This window comes from Pinus tabuliformis, chromosome 5_1, assembly GCF_031772625.1.
Source record: "Pinus tabuliformis cultivar Carrire ecotype Pingquan chromosome 5_1, CPIR1, whole genome shotgun sequence".
Lineage (NCBI taxonomy): Eukaryota > Viridiplantae > Streptophyta > Pinopsida > Pinales > Pinaceae > Pinus > Pinus tabuliformis.
Window position 1 is genome coordinate 916,372,339 of NC_142305.1, and position 12,504 is coordinate 916,384,842.

Consider the following 12,504-nt stretch of genomic DNA (forward strand, 5'->3'; position numbering starts at 1 on the left):
GATATCTCATTAATTTATTCTTAAATATTTTTATTGAATTTTTAATAATATTGACAAAATTAAATTGTCTGACAGTTAAATCTAAGAAAAAAATTTATTTGTCCAATTTTATATAATGATAACATCTTGTATATTGAACCATGAAAAAATTCTAGAACGTTATTAATGTATAACGTTAGAAATGAATAATGGACCAAATTGGCACAAGTAGAATAATCCAACAAAAACGACGATTTCGTCTAATAAAATCACTAAAACATGGAGAAAATACAAAGATGAGAAAAAGACAAACTTAACTCATATTTGTATGGAGAAGAAGTGGTTTAGTAAAAAAAAATTTCAACCCACATGCAATCCACAATATTTTTAGAAATGGCGGGGAAACTAAATTTCAAAAAAAACATCTAGGTATGCAATAGAAACATCAAGAATATTAGTTCAAGAAATGGTGTGACATGTTTGTGATAAATCAATTTTTTGTAGCTTTTAACAGTGTAGAGTATTAGGATGAGGTTCTTTGTGATATCATTTTAATGGATGCCTTCCATGTTTTATTGGGTTATTCATGGAATTTTTATATACACACAATGCATGATGGAAAACAATGAATTTCTACCCTTGATGGAAGAAGAACCCAAATAAGCATTTTTTATTTGGGTTTTGTTCCTTTTGTTATTAGTTAGCATGATTGTTTATATTTATATAACTTCGCCTGCATATTTGTGACAAGATTGTGTTTCATTTTTGTATAATTTAGATATATTTGAATGTTGTATGTATATTAAGATATGTTGGATTCCTTATATCTGCCTACAGAAATACCACCTACAACAACATGTTTGATTTTAACACTTGATAAAAAATTAAAATAAAAAATGGTCCAAGATCGTAGATTAAACAAAAAATAATATCATTAAGAGTAGACGTTTAAAAGCCTAGATCAGTTTTTTCATAGAACCTCCTTAGGTGGTGCCTATTTTTTCATAGGCGATTGAACAATCTTATGTCCGCATTAATTTTACAAATCCTACCATGAATACTTTATATAAACAAAAATAAAAATAAAAAGATAAAATAAATTAAAATAAAAAAGTAGTCAACATCATAGATTGGATAAGAAAGAATGTCATTATAATAAATATTCAAAAGCATCACAATAATTGCGTTCTATCTTAAGATTAAATTTTTCAACTAAACTGAAACTCAATGTGGTGGATTTCCAAAAGAATCACAAACTAGTATCTTCCAATGTTGAAACAAAAAATGTACATATCACTCTTCATTGCCATCACTTTGATATTTTTCTTGCTTATATTATAACATTTTTTCTCAACAAGATGTTTTGATCTTAGATCATGTCTCAGTATGAACCACTAATCCTCATCCAACATATTTGGGTAAAAGAACACTTGGTTGTAGTGATTTGGGAAAACAAAAATCTCCTTAGTTTCAACCCACATTTTTTAGATTTAATACATTATCCCACTATCACAATCTTCCTTTACATTTCTTTGGTCAAAGATATCCTACCACTTGCAACTAAAATCGACACATTGAAAAGATGAGAAGTCCACTTAGATAATCTCTTGTATTTTTCAATGTAAATTGAGTTCCCCTCTATTAGGTCTGTATCATGGTGGCTAGCATAACTAGATTGGTTGAACTAGACCTCCACTCCACAATCTAGTGTGATGTGTCCATCATTAACATTGTGAGTGCGAAAACGATATCCATATGCCCACATAGTTGATAACAAATGCACCTGTAAAAATGCAAACTAAGGATGGTGTCATATGCCTAATAACTCAAGCATTAATAAAAACATGCTACATGTTACAATTCAAATGCACATTATAAATTGAACGAGGTACTTAGAGAGATTATTACCAAGTTGCTACACTCAATCCCTATGTTTAGTGCATCCTTTTCTCCACGTGGGTAATGACCAAACATGCCATATTTATCTATGTTTTGGTTAGGAACCCAACTATTGGGATAAATATTTTGCATATCTTATTTTAAATGATTAGGATAAGGCATGTTTGAACCATTCAACCTCCTGATTGCTTTCCAGACACTATTCCATTTCCTTCTTTTATCTCGATACAATGAAACTTATAGTTCCATTGCCTCCATTTTGTAGAGAATGAAATTATTGATGGCATCGATTTCTAAATTTGTTGATGTATATAAGAATTTAGAATGAATAGTATGAGATCAAATATATATTATCAACTTCAGTGTAAAAAGTTACTCAACACAAATTTAAAAATAGATAAATGATTTACTCTTTATCATGCACCTTTTTCTATTCATTTGGAGTAGCTTCATTTCCCTCTTGTTTGCAACTCATTGTTCATCCAAAACCATTTCCCCTAATGTGTCATTAATCTTCTTGACGTGCTCACTATCATAATAGAACTACTCATACCCCTCCACCCTAGATCCCTTTGGTTTTTCCACTTTTCTAACAAACCCCTTCAATTTATTTCATGTACATCTCCAAGAAGAATATGTGATGACATAAGAGCACCCCAACAAATTCAACCTTATTAGGTAGGGGAATTAGAAGATAGAACTGCAAGTCCATAAAATTCATGGGTGATTCCTTCTCACAAATACAAACAATCTCAACTATCTTTGACTCCACCATGGAATGCTAGCCATATGAATCTCCTTTGATTTGATCCAATGTAGATAATTTTAATATGGCACATAGCGGCTCTTGGGGAAAGTCATGGTTCACACAACCATGTGTGAGTGGTTAGTGGTTTAAGAGATTTATAGTTTATTAACAAATATTCACTACAAGGGAAACGAAAAATTGCATGCACAACAACAAATCTAGATTCTCCTTCAACCCTTCACATTTTGAATAACCACATACTATTGAGGTGTTATAAAAGATATCCAATTCACATTGTAGTATGATTTACCCAGGCTGGTCACTAGAAGTTGGAATTTTACAAGTAGCAGGGTAAAGGAGATGGCATCCACTTTAATAAAACATTTGTGCGTGGTATCTTTCTCTTGATAAGAGGTTGTGGTGCTTTTAGATTGGTGGAAATATCTTGCACATATGAAGTCGATCCTAAATCATGATCCTGTAAAATTTGATAAACAATTATTTATATGTATGTGCGCAAATAACATCATTCAAACAAATGAATCATAAATAAAATATGGACTTACTACAACATTGGGGGAGATCTTGAAGAACTTGCAATGATTTGAAATAAGATGGAATCTGAAGAATTTGGACATTTCATATTATAAAATTTTTCCATTATCAATACATGAATATGTTCTTAAAACAAAGCTTGAGAAACATAGACCAATATAACTTCAAATAGAATTTAAAAAGTGTTATCACCAAAAAAATTATCATCTAGTCATTTCTAACTTGGTGGATCGAAATACACCATGTAGGATTAATTTTGCCATAGTAAAATCACTTTCACTGTAGGAAATAATTTAGTAAACCATTTTTATTAAATTATTTTTAATTAAAATTTAAAAAAACCCATGAGAATAATTGAATAAACCATTATTTATTTATTTTTCTCCAGGAATAATTTTTAAATCATTATTTGATAATCATTCCTTGTCACATTTGACTAAATCACCTAGGAATAATTAAATAAATCAATATTGATTTATTGTTCCTTAATTCTATTTTTTGGAATAATTGTTAAATCACTATTTGATAATTATTTCAATTTCACACCATTCTTAATCCTCCTGAAATAATTAATAAATCATTTTATTTGTTAATTATTTCTAAATAAAGTTATTTGACCATTTTGAATATATTTTCTCTCTTCAAAAAATATAATAAAGTATTCCTAACGGTTAGATCTTGATTTGGTCAATATTATTTTATTATTTTCTATTTTCAAGATCAACCCAATACTTTGTTATAAATAAGAGGGTTTTCCATTCATTCTTCACCATGATCATTATCATAGTCACCATCATCATCTTCTCACATCTAAGATCCCACTTGAGTTCCACTATCTGTTTTGGGTTTTTCACATTTTGAGAGAGAGAATAGATCGTTGAAGCACAAGGACATCAAAGGACCCATCCCACGGAGGGGGATTTGTAGACCCTTTTTGTAGATCTCCTTCACCAGGTGTTATTAATAAAGATTATTCATTTTAAAAGTCTTTCCATATTGGGTTATTACATTGGATATCTATTGTTGTTTACTATTTTGGATCGCATATATATTTTTATTGCAGGGTTTTCTTGTTTTATCATTGCATATATGAAGCATAAGAAAGCACATGTTCTTGTTAGGGTCACTTGTCACCAGTGACTTAACTGAAGCATTTTTGGTACCTTTGCTAATAAATAACGACTCCAATAGGTCTTTAGCTACATTTGTTGTCAACAAATGGTGACTCCACTGCTGTAGTAATTCAAATCCTTGGTGACTATTGTTTCAGTGGTTTTCAATATTTTCTTCAGCTAATTTTAGCCTCTTAATTTCTATTTTTAGCCCTCCTTTATTTTTTTATCAAATTTTAGGATTCTAGTGGTTTTCCCATTTTTTCTGCAGGTCACAGGTACCAGCCGAGCAAGAGACATAAAAATCTATGCAAGATCTGCTAACCAAGAGTCTCGTGAGAAAAACACACTTTTCAACTCCAGATTTGTGTTCCAAAACACCCTTTTTGGCCAGATTTCTATGTCTTCCACTACTTCCGGGTTAGTACCTCTGTTTTGAATTTTTCCCAAGAACTTTTCAGAATTGTCGAGAGTGTTGTGTGTGGAATGGGAAGGGTTTCTTATCTCCTTTTGAGTCTCCCCTAGGCCCATATTCTCTTATTTTTTCTTTTTTAGGAAGGAAAAAGCCCCTAGATTTTAGAGTACACCTCCACCTTTTTAGGAAGAGATTGGATGGGTTGAGGAGTCTAAGGTGTAGCATTTTCAGCCATTGGTTTGCAGGGTCTGATCCATTATTTTACAATCCCTTTGGATATGTTTCTTTACCCTTTTCTCCCTCTAAATTTTGGGTTTTTCCTTTCCCCCTTAGGATCCCTCGATTGTCCTAGGTTTTGGAGCTTCATACCTATCCTTTACAACATTTTTCACCTTTGATTTTTGTTGTGTGTCTACACCATTTACAACAGATTAGTGCCTCTATATCTTAGTCCCTTTGACATTAGATCTTTTAGGCCATTTATGTATCTTTGAGTAGCTTGTTTTCCTTCTCTTTTTTAGCTGCTTGATAACCTTTTTGGGTGGGGTTTTGTGTGCTTGATTTGTTGTTTAGTTTTATGTCCAATTTCAACATTATTTACAATATTTAAACGCTTTATTTTTAGTAGCACATGGCATCATAAAACATGCTCAATTAAATCATCCACTTGACACATCATTTTCACACACTCACACCCTAAGAGAATGAGAGATTGGTTGACACTGCCAAGCCTAAACTTGAAACACTACACCTTAATAATTCAACACACATAGATTAAGCCCACTTGGGCACCAAGGCCAAACAATCTATGTAGTTTAGGTGTAGGATCGATGGGATAGGCTTCCAATAACACCCATCGATCACTTACAATGAAACATATAATTTGAAATTTCAAGGATCTTACAATCCTTCACCATCCCACGGTCTAAAGTCAGAGTGTGTCACAAACTTGATTCAGAGGGGGTTAGGCTAAGCCATCGTGTGAGCAATTATCCTCAGGGCTACCCAACCTGTGGTAGGGAATCTTGTGTGATGGATGATCACCAATAAGCTCAAGACTCAACCACCCCCATGAGACGAAGGTAACAATAGTGACCAATCTTAGGAAAACACCCTATAGGACTGGTTGCGGGCAGTAGTTGGTTCTCTACCCCACCTTTCTCCAGTCAACTCTTCTTCAAGGGATCAGATTCCTTCAAGTAAGAAGTTATTTGGAAGTCCATTTGAAATAGTAGATTTAGGACTTATTTGAGGATTTAGATCGCCTATAGGCTAGAGGTCATTTTTATTTGATAGGACATGTTTGCTTGAATTAGAGTAGCATCTTAATATAGTTAGTTTACACTTGGCATCACTTCACTAGGTGTTATCTTGTTGTTTGTTGCTCTTTTTCTCCTATCATTGCCCTTTAGTTTATTGAGTCATATTTTTCTCGACATCATTGTGCCCCCTAGGCATTTGTTGCAAAGACTTTGTGGTCTTCGCCCCTAGTTTCCTTTAGGACATCTTACTCCCCCTCGTCGAATTAGAATTCATCCTCCTAGCCCTACATCAAGTCCTCATTTTGGCTCTGGTTTTGCTGATTCTTCTAGTTCTTCCTTTTATTCTGCATCATCCCAACCTCGTGCCACCACCATGTCAGGCACTAACGTGGGTGCAGGAAACCCAGGTGGTAACCCAAGTAACCCCACAAGAGGAACCTCCATCGGTATGGTCACTCCTACTCCATTGCTTCATTTTATGGCTGGTTTGAGCCTTCCTGATTTCAGCAAAATCATCAACGACCCTCTTCTCCATGACCCCAGTTGGTTGGTTATGCCTTCCAAGCTTCCTTCAGACATCCCCAAGTTTGAAGATACTCCTGGAGAAGATCCCATAAATCAAGTTCGCTCATTTCATATGTGGAATTCATCTAATTCCATCACCGAAGACTCCATTCGTCTTCGTTTGTTCAAACACACTCTTATCAGAGCTCCTGCCAAATGGCATGTGGACCAAACACATCCCTACCATTCCACATTCGTGAATATAACCATATATTTTCTGTCATACTTCTAGTTACCTCTTTGATATGACACTGGTACTGAAATCTTGACCTCTTTTCGTCAAAATTCTGCCACCCGCCTATCAGACCATGTTCAATATTGGACCATGTTCAATAATGGCATAGAAGGAGGAACATATGTAAAGCTCCTGAGTTCGAAGACTGTGTATATATGGATTGGTTCCTTAGATCTCTTTTGGCCCAATTTTGGTAAATATGTTGCTTCTTACTTCTCCCAATCTGAGGAAGATGCGATCCAAGTAGCTTTGAAATATGACCTAATCTACACCCAATCAGTATATGTTTATACTGTCATTCCCTATCTGCCTCAGCCTAGTGTTGCTAATGCACCAGGGGAATCTCATGCCACTGATAGTATTGTTGGATCCATTTCACACCCTCAAACTCAACCATATGCTCCTCCTTCGATGATTTATGGTCAACCCGACGGGGGACCAGTTCCTCTTACACTTATCCCCCTCCCAATAATCTTCATGGAAACACTTATCCAGGTCCTAACATGTCATACACATATCCCCATATGGATCAATCGATTAAAGGAATAGTTGTTGCTACACCTGTTTATCCCAATGTTGCCCCCTCTTCTTACTATCTGTATGCACCACCTAATGCTCCAGCCCCTCTGGCACCAACATCCCATCCCCCTATGCCTCCTCCACCTTTGCCACAACAAAAACCTCCTCCTCAAGCTCAACTATATGCTCAGCAAAGCGCAACCAATCACCCCAACCCCAAGAGATGGAACAAGGGGAAAGGTAACCAGAACCAATAATATGAAGGTAATCAAGGTAACCAAGGTCCACAACCTAATGCACAAACCAGCCTAATCCCACAACCCAACAACAAGGTGGCCATCCCAAACAAAACAAGGCTCTTTGTACAAAAAAACCTTGTGTCTATTGCGGAATATATGGCCATTATACCTATGAGTGTCCCCTTTTATATCAGATGAACCAAGTATGGGAAGCTCAAGCAGCTGGTTCTAGAGGACCTCAACCCATGGCTCGCTATCCTCCTCCTCCTGCTTCATCTCAACTGGTTGTGCTTACCAATCCTTTTCCTCATCAAGGATATATTACTGCTCAACCTCCACAAGGTCATGCAGCTCCACTCCACCTTAACAATTTGGCCACAATTATTACCATATCTTTATGAGGAATTCTGACGAATTCAATACTGAACAAGTCAACCTTTAGACTCAATCATGCCAATATGACAAGCCACCTGCTAAGTCAGTGACTGAGACCCAACCTCAAGTTTCCACTGAGCCTCTGTCATCATCAAATGGTGCCTTACAGATCCCTCCACCTAAGGTAGAGGTTATCCCTAAAGTTCCATTACGTCAAAATGTTGCTTCTGCTAAAGCCACCCATACTTATAGCATAGTAGATGAATTAATGTAGTCTCCCGCTGCCATGTCAACGCTGGAAGTCCTCCAGACGTGCCCATACCAATGAAAATATTTACTCTCTTATTTGGGTGTTTTGTACCCTTTTGATGATCGTATGTTATCTTTGACATTGAAAAATTGATACATCCCCCCTTCCTTCATCTGTTGCATTTAAAAATACTAGCCTCCATAAGAAACACAATTGTTCAGCAGTGTATCATAGACGGAGGCACCTCCACTTATGTGATGGTTTCTAATGTTTGGAAACAATTTGGTTCACCTTACCTGTCCCCATACACCATCACTCACCGTGCTTGGGACAATGATCCCTCATATCCCCTCAGCTTATATCACAATTGTCCAATTACTATTGGCGACAAGACAATTTCCATTGACATTGAGGTCATTTATGCCCCATTAGATTATAACATCCTTTTGGGTCGTAGTTACACCTATGCCATGTTCGTTGTCACATCTGCATTTTTTTCAATATGTGCTTTCCTCATAATGGAAATATCGTCATTATCGATCATTTGATTTACTATGATCCTAAGTCTCAAACTTCCCGTTAGTCCACTATCTCATCGATGACTAGCAATAAGACTATCTCATCCATCACCAATGTTTCACCTAGAGTCTACAATATTCCACGTTGCTTGGTGCTTATTATGGTCCACCACCTACCCCCTAAAAGCCTAGCGCTTTCAATGTTTGCATGCTTCAAGCGTCACGTGTTTCCCTCAAGCAGTCTGGTATGCCTTCACAAAAACCAACACCTCTGCAACCTACTACCCCCAACTCAACCCAGCCTTTAGGTATTACTCCTCAAGGTCCATTTCCTTCTACTTTTATCTCTCCTATTCCTTTCCAGCCCATAACCATTCCCCCCAGTTTTAACCATCTCAGAGGAGTTCCCCTGGGTCATTACCCTTTTAGTCATATATCGTTCTTATTCCTACTCCCTGGAATCTTATCTACACCTGTCATGGCTACATTGAGTTTACTTAACATTAACTTGGGGATCCCAGTCTGGTACATTGATCCTCCCACAAACACTCCCCCTGATTAACTCAGACCTTATACTGCTTTGACCTCGGTTCAACCTATTATTCCTACCCCTTCCTTTTCTTTAAATACACAACAACCTCAGTAGGAAGCCACTCTTGTTGTGAAATCATATGGTGTGAGGAGAAAATCCCAGAAAAAGGGAACCAAAGATAAGGCACCCCAACCAACTCCAGCTCCTTTTAAGCCGCCAAAGCCTAATCCTCCATGCACTTTGTCTGGTGTTATTGGTCATGCCACCATTAATTTTCCTGAACTCCCTCATATCAAGAATGTGGTCTCTGAGACCTTTTTTTATTCTAACATTCCTGAGGTCCATGTCACCCTACTCGAGTCAACTAAGAAGTACATATCCTTATACATGAATCACACTTGTGCTTTGTTTGATAACTATGGCCATTATTCTCATCACTGTCCCCATCTAAAATAATTTCGTGATATGATTCAAGTGGTTTTTGAGTTATATGTCGCTCGTAGTGATTCCACCTCTCCTCTACTTGCGGGTTCTGGTCCCACTCTTATGCCAAACTAGGAGGTCTCTCAACCATCCATCGTGATGCTTCCTCTTGATGTCGAGATGACGGATAGTACCACCCCTATTCTCTAACTTCGTCATCCATGTGATTGATCTATTGGGACTCTCTTGAAGTCTCCTATTGTGATTTTGTTGAACCTTCTTCAACGAATACTTTGGTCTCAACATCGGTATATGTTACATCTACTAGTCATCAATCTCCCCTAGTTGATGATGTGCATGTGAACCTTGTCTCTCATGAAGATGCCTCAAATAACTCCTCTTCATCATGTGGTCTCTCTTCATCCCATCCTCCCATCTTTCATTCTGATGAATAGATCATGGAATCCATGAGCACCCTTGATTATCCTTGGGATGATATGTACCATTGTGCATACTTCCTTCCACGACAAACCCATGATCAATATGTTATGGAGTCCAAAGACTTCATTCATAATGAGGTCGATTGGTTACATCCCCACTTACTTCGAAGCCATGAATTCAAACCACATCCACCTTGTGGCCATTACATTGAAACTCAATGTTTGGGTAAGGGGGCATCCACTTTTGAGAGTCCAGGAGAAGCAAGTCTAACCAACCCTCTTAGTACATAACCTCTAGATTCCCATATCACTTTAGATCACTCTAGGGATGATCCACTTAATAATTCCACCATCTTACATCAACAACCCAATCCCTTAGATATTGTTGTTGTTCAACCACCTTATCGTTCCGGTGAGCATCAATTCATTATATATGAAGGCACTCTTTGGTATAGTAAGACCATGTATGCGAATTGATAAATTCAGTCTAGTTGATTCATATATGCAGTCCCAAATGGGATGGTAATCCACCATTTCCTTTCTCTTACTGCATCCTTTATCTATTCTTCTCAAAAAAATACATCCATAACATAAACAAATGGAGAACCACATCATGAAAATGTTTTTGGAGTCCACTACTCTAAATACATATGGTATACCCATATCATGCTACATCTATCCATACAAAAATAGGGGGAATATATTCTCCTACATCTCCTCATGGTCCTATGTGGGACCTTGTGCCAATAGGGTTGAATGCTTGAGTCTATTATTTGAGAACTTGGAACACAATGGCACTCCACAAATTTATCCAGCTAGGGGGGCATCATTCCCACATGATCAGTCCCCTCCATCATCATATGCTAGGGGGAAGTATCCCATGCTTGGGTGCATGATGGCCCCTGGTGTTATCACAAAATCTGACCCTGATAGGCTACTGATCAAGTAGACTCTGAGTAACTCTTTCAAACCAATCTTTTGGTTGAGGCTTAGCTTCCTCAACTTGAGAGGGCTCTCTCAATAGGTTTAAGATTTTTGATCAATGATTAGATGGCTAAATCTAGGAATAAAAATGGATAAAAGTGTATAACTGGTTGAATCAATGATTAGCAAACATCCATTGGGCTATGGAGTCAAGATAGTCTTCAACAAAACAGCATGATTAGCAAAACATGGAAGTTAAGGCACTTAGAGTTTAGGTTTATAAGTAAAACAGTAACACAGTGAATCAACACAGTTTACAAGCATGTGAAGGAAGTTAGAGCATTTCCCAATGAATTCTAAGTATCACAAGCTCATACCACTGCAAATAAGTAATTGAACAAGGCCATAAGAGCATCAAACACATAAACTCCTTGTGAATCTTGAGTAGTCAAATTGATCTTTGTATTAAATATAAAAAACACAGTTACTTACAATAACACAACTTTCCCTTTTGCTAATGAAATTACCAACCTTGAGGAATTCAATTCTCAAGATTTATATAGAGTTTTACATCCTTGGATACTATGATCCACCTTTAGAGGAATTCAAATTCCTAACTTAGACACCTTTCCATTCACAAAACAAACTAGTTAATTACAATTTGACAGCTAGTTGTCTTTAAGAGTCCTAACACAAATAGGAGTGGAACTCTTAAAACATGCTTTCAACAACCTTATCTATGAATTCAAAAGATTCCTTAATCAGTTTTCAACCCATGTCTTCGAGCTTGATGATGTCCACGGTGCTGTTGCAAAACCCTCTGAGTCATGACCTAACTGTCCTGAAAACTAGGAGACAAAGTTCCTCCTTTTAAGGCCCTTAATCCTTTATGCTTATCTTCAAGTAGTTTTGCTGGTGTACATGTGGCATGCATTAATAATCCATAAAAACTTCATTTTTCCACCTGTGTAAGAAAAGAACTCTCGAATAGATGATGAAGAGAATGAAACATGATTGTGCTGCTAAAATAGTTTGTTTTTGTAGCACAGCTTTATGGAATACTTATTTGAACCATTATGCATCACTTCCATCTGAAACTTTATCAATAATCCTCATATGTCTACTAGCAATCATCAAAACTTGGACTTGATCAGACCTTACCTTCGAAATATATTTATAAAGTGCTAAAAGGTCACCTTCAGCAGTTTGGTAGCACGCTATGAAACTGCTGTGTATGCTCTTTTCTCAACTCGGCCTTCAAAATCTACAGTTTGGGAATTTTCAATATTTCATAGAGATTGATATGATCACCAAAAATTAAAACAACTTACCCTTATAAGATGCTCTTCTTCAAAATTTGGTCTTCACCTTAATGAAAGACTGACCTACAAATTTATCATTTTCTGCACTGTTTTTATCTGAAAAATAGGTGTTGAGTCAGAGCTTATATCTTTTTATCCCTGATGTCTATTACAAAAATGGAGGAGTTTTTTGTAGATAAGAATGTTTATAAGA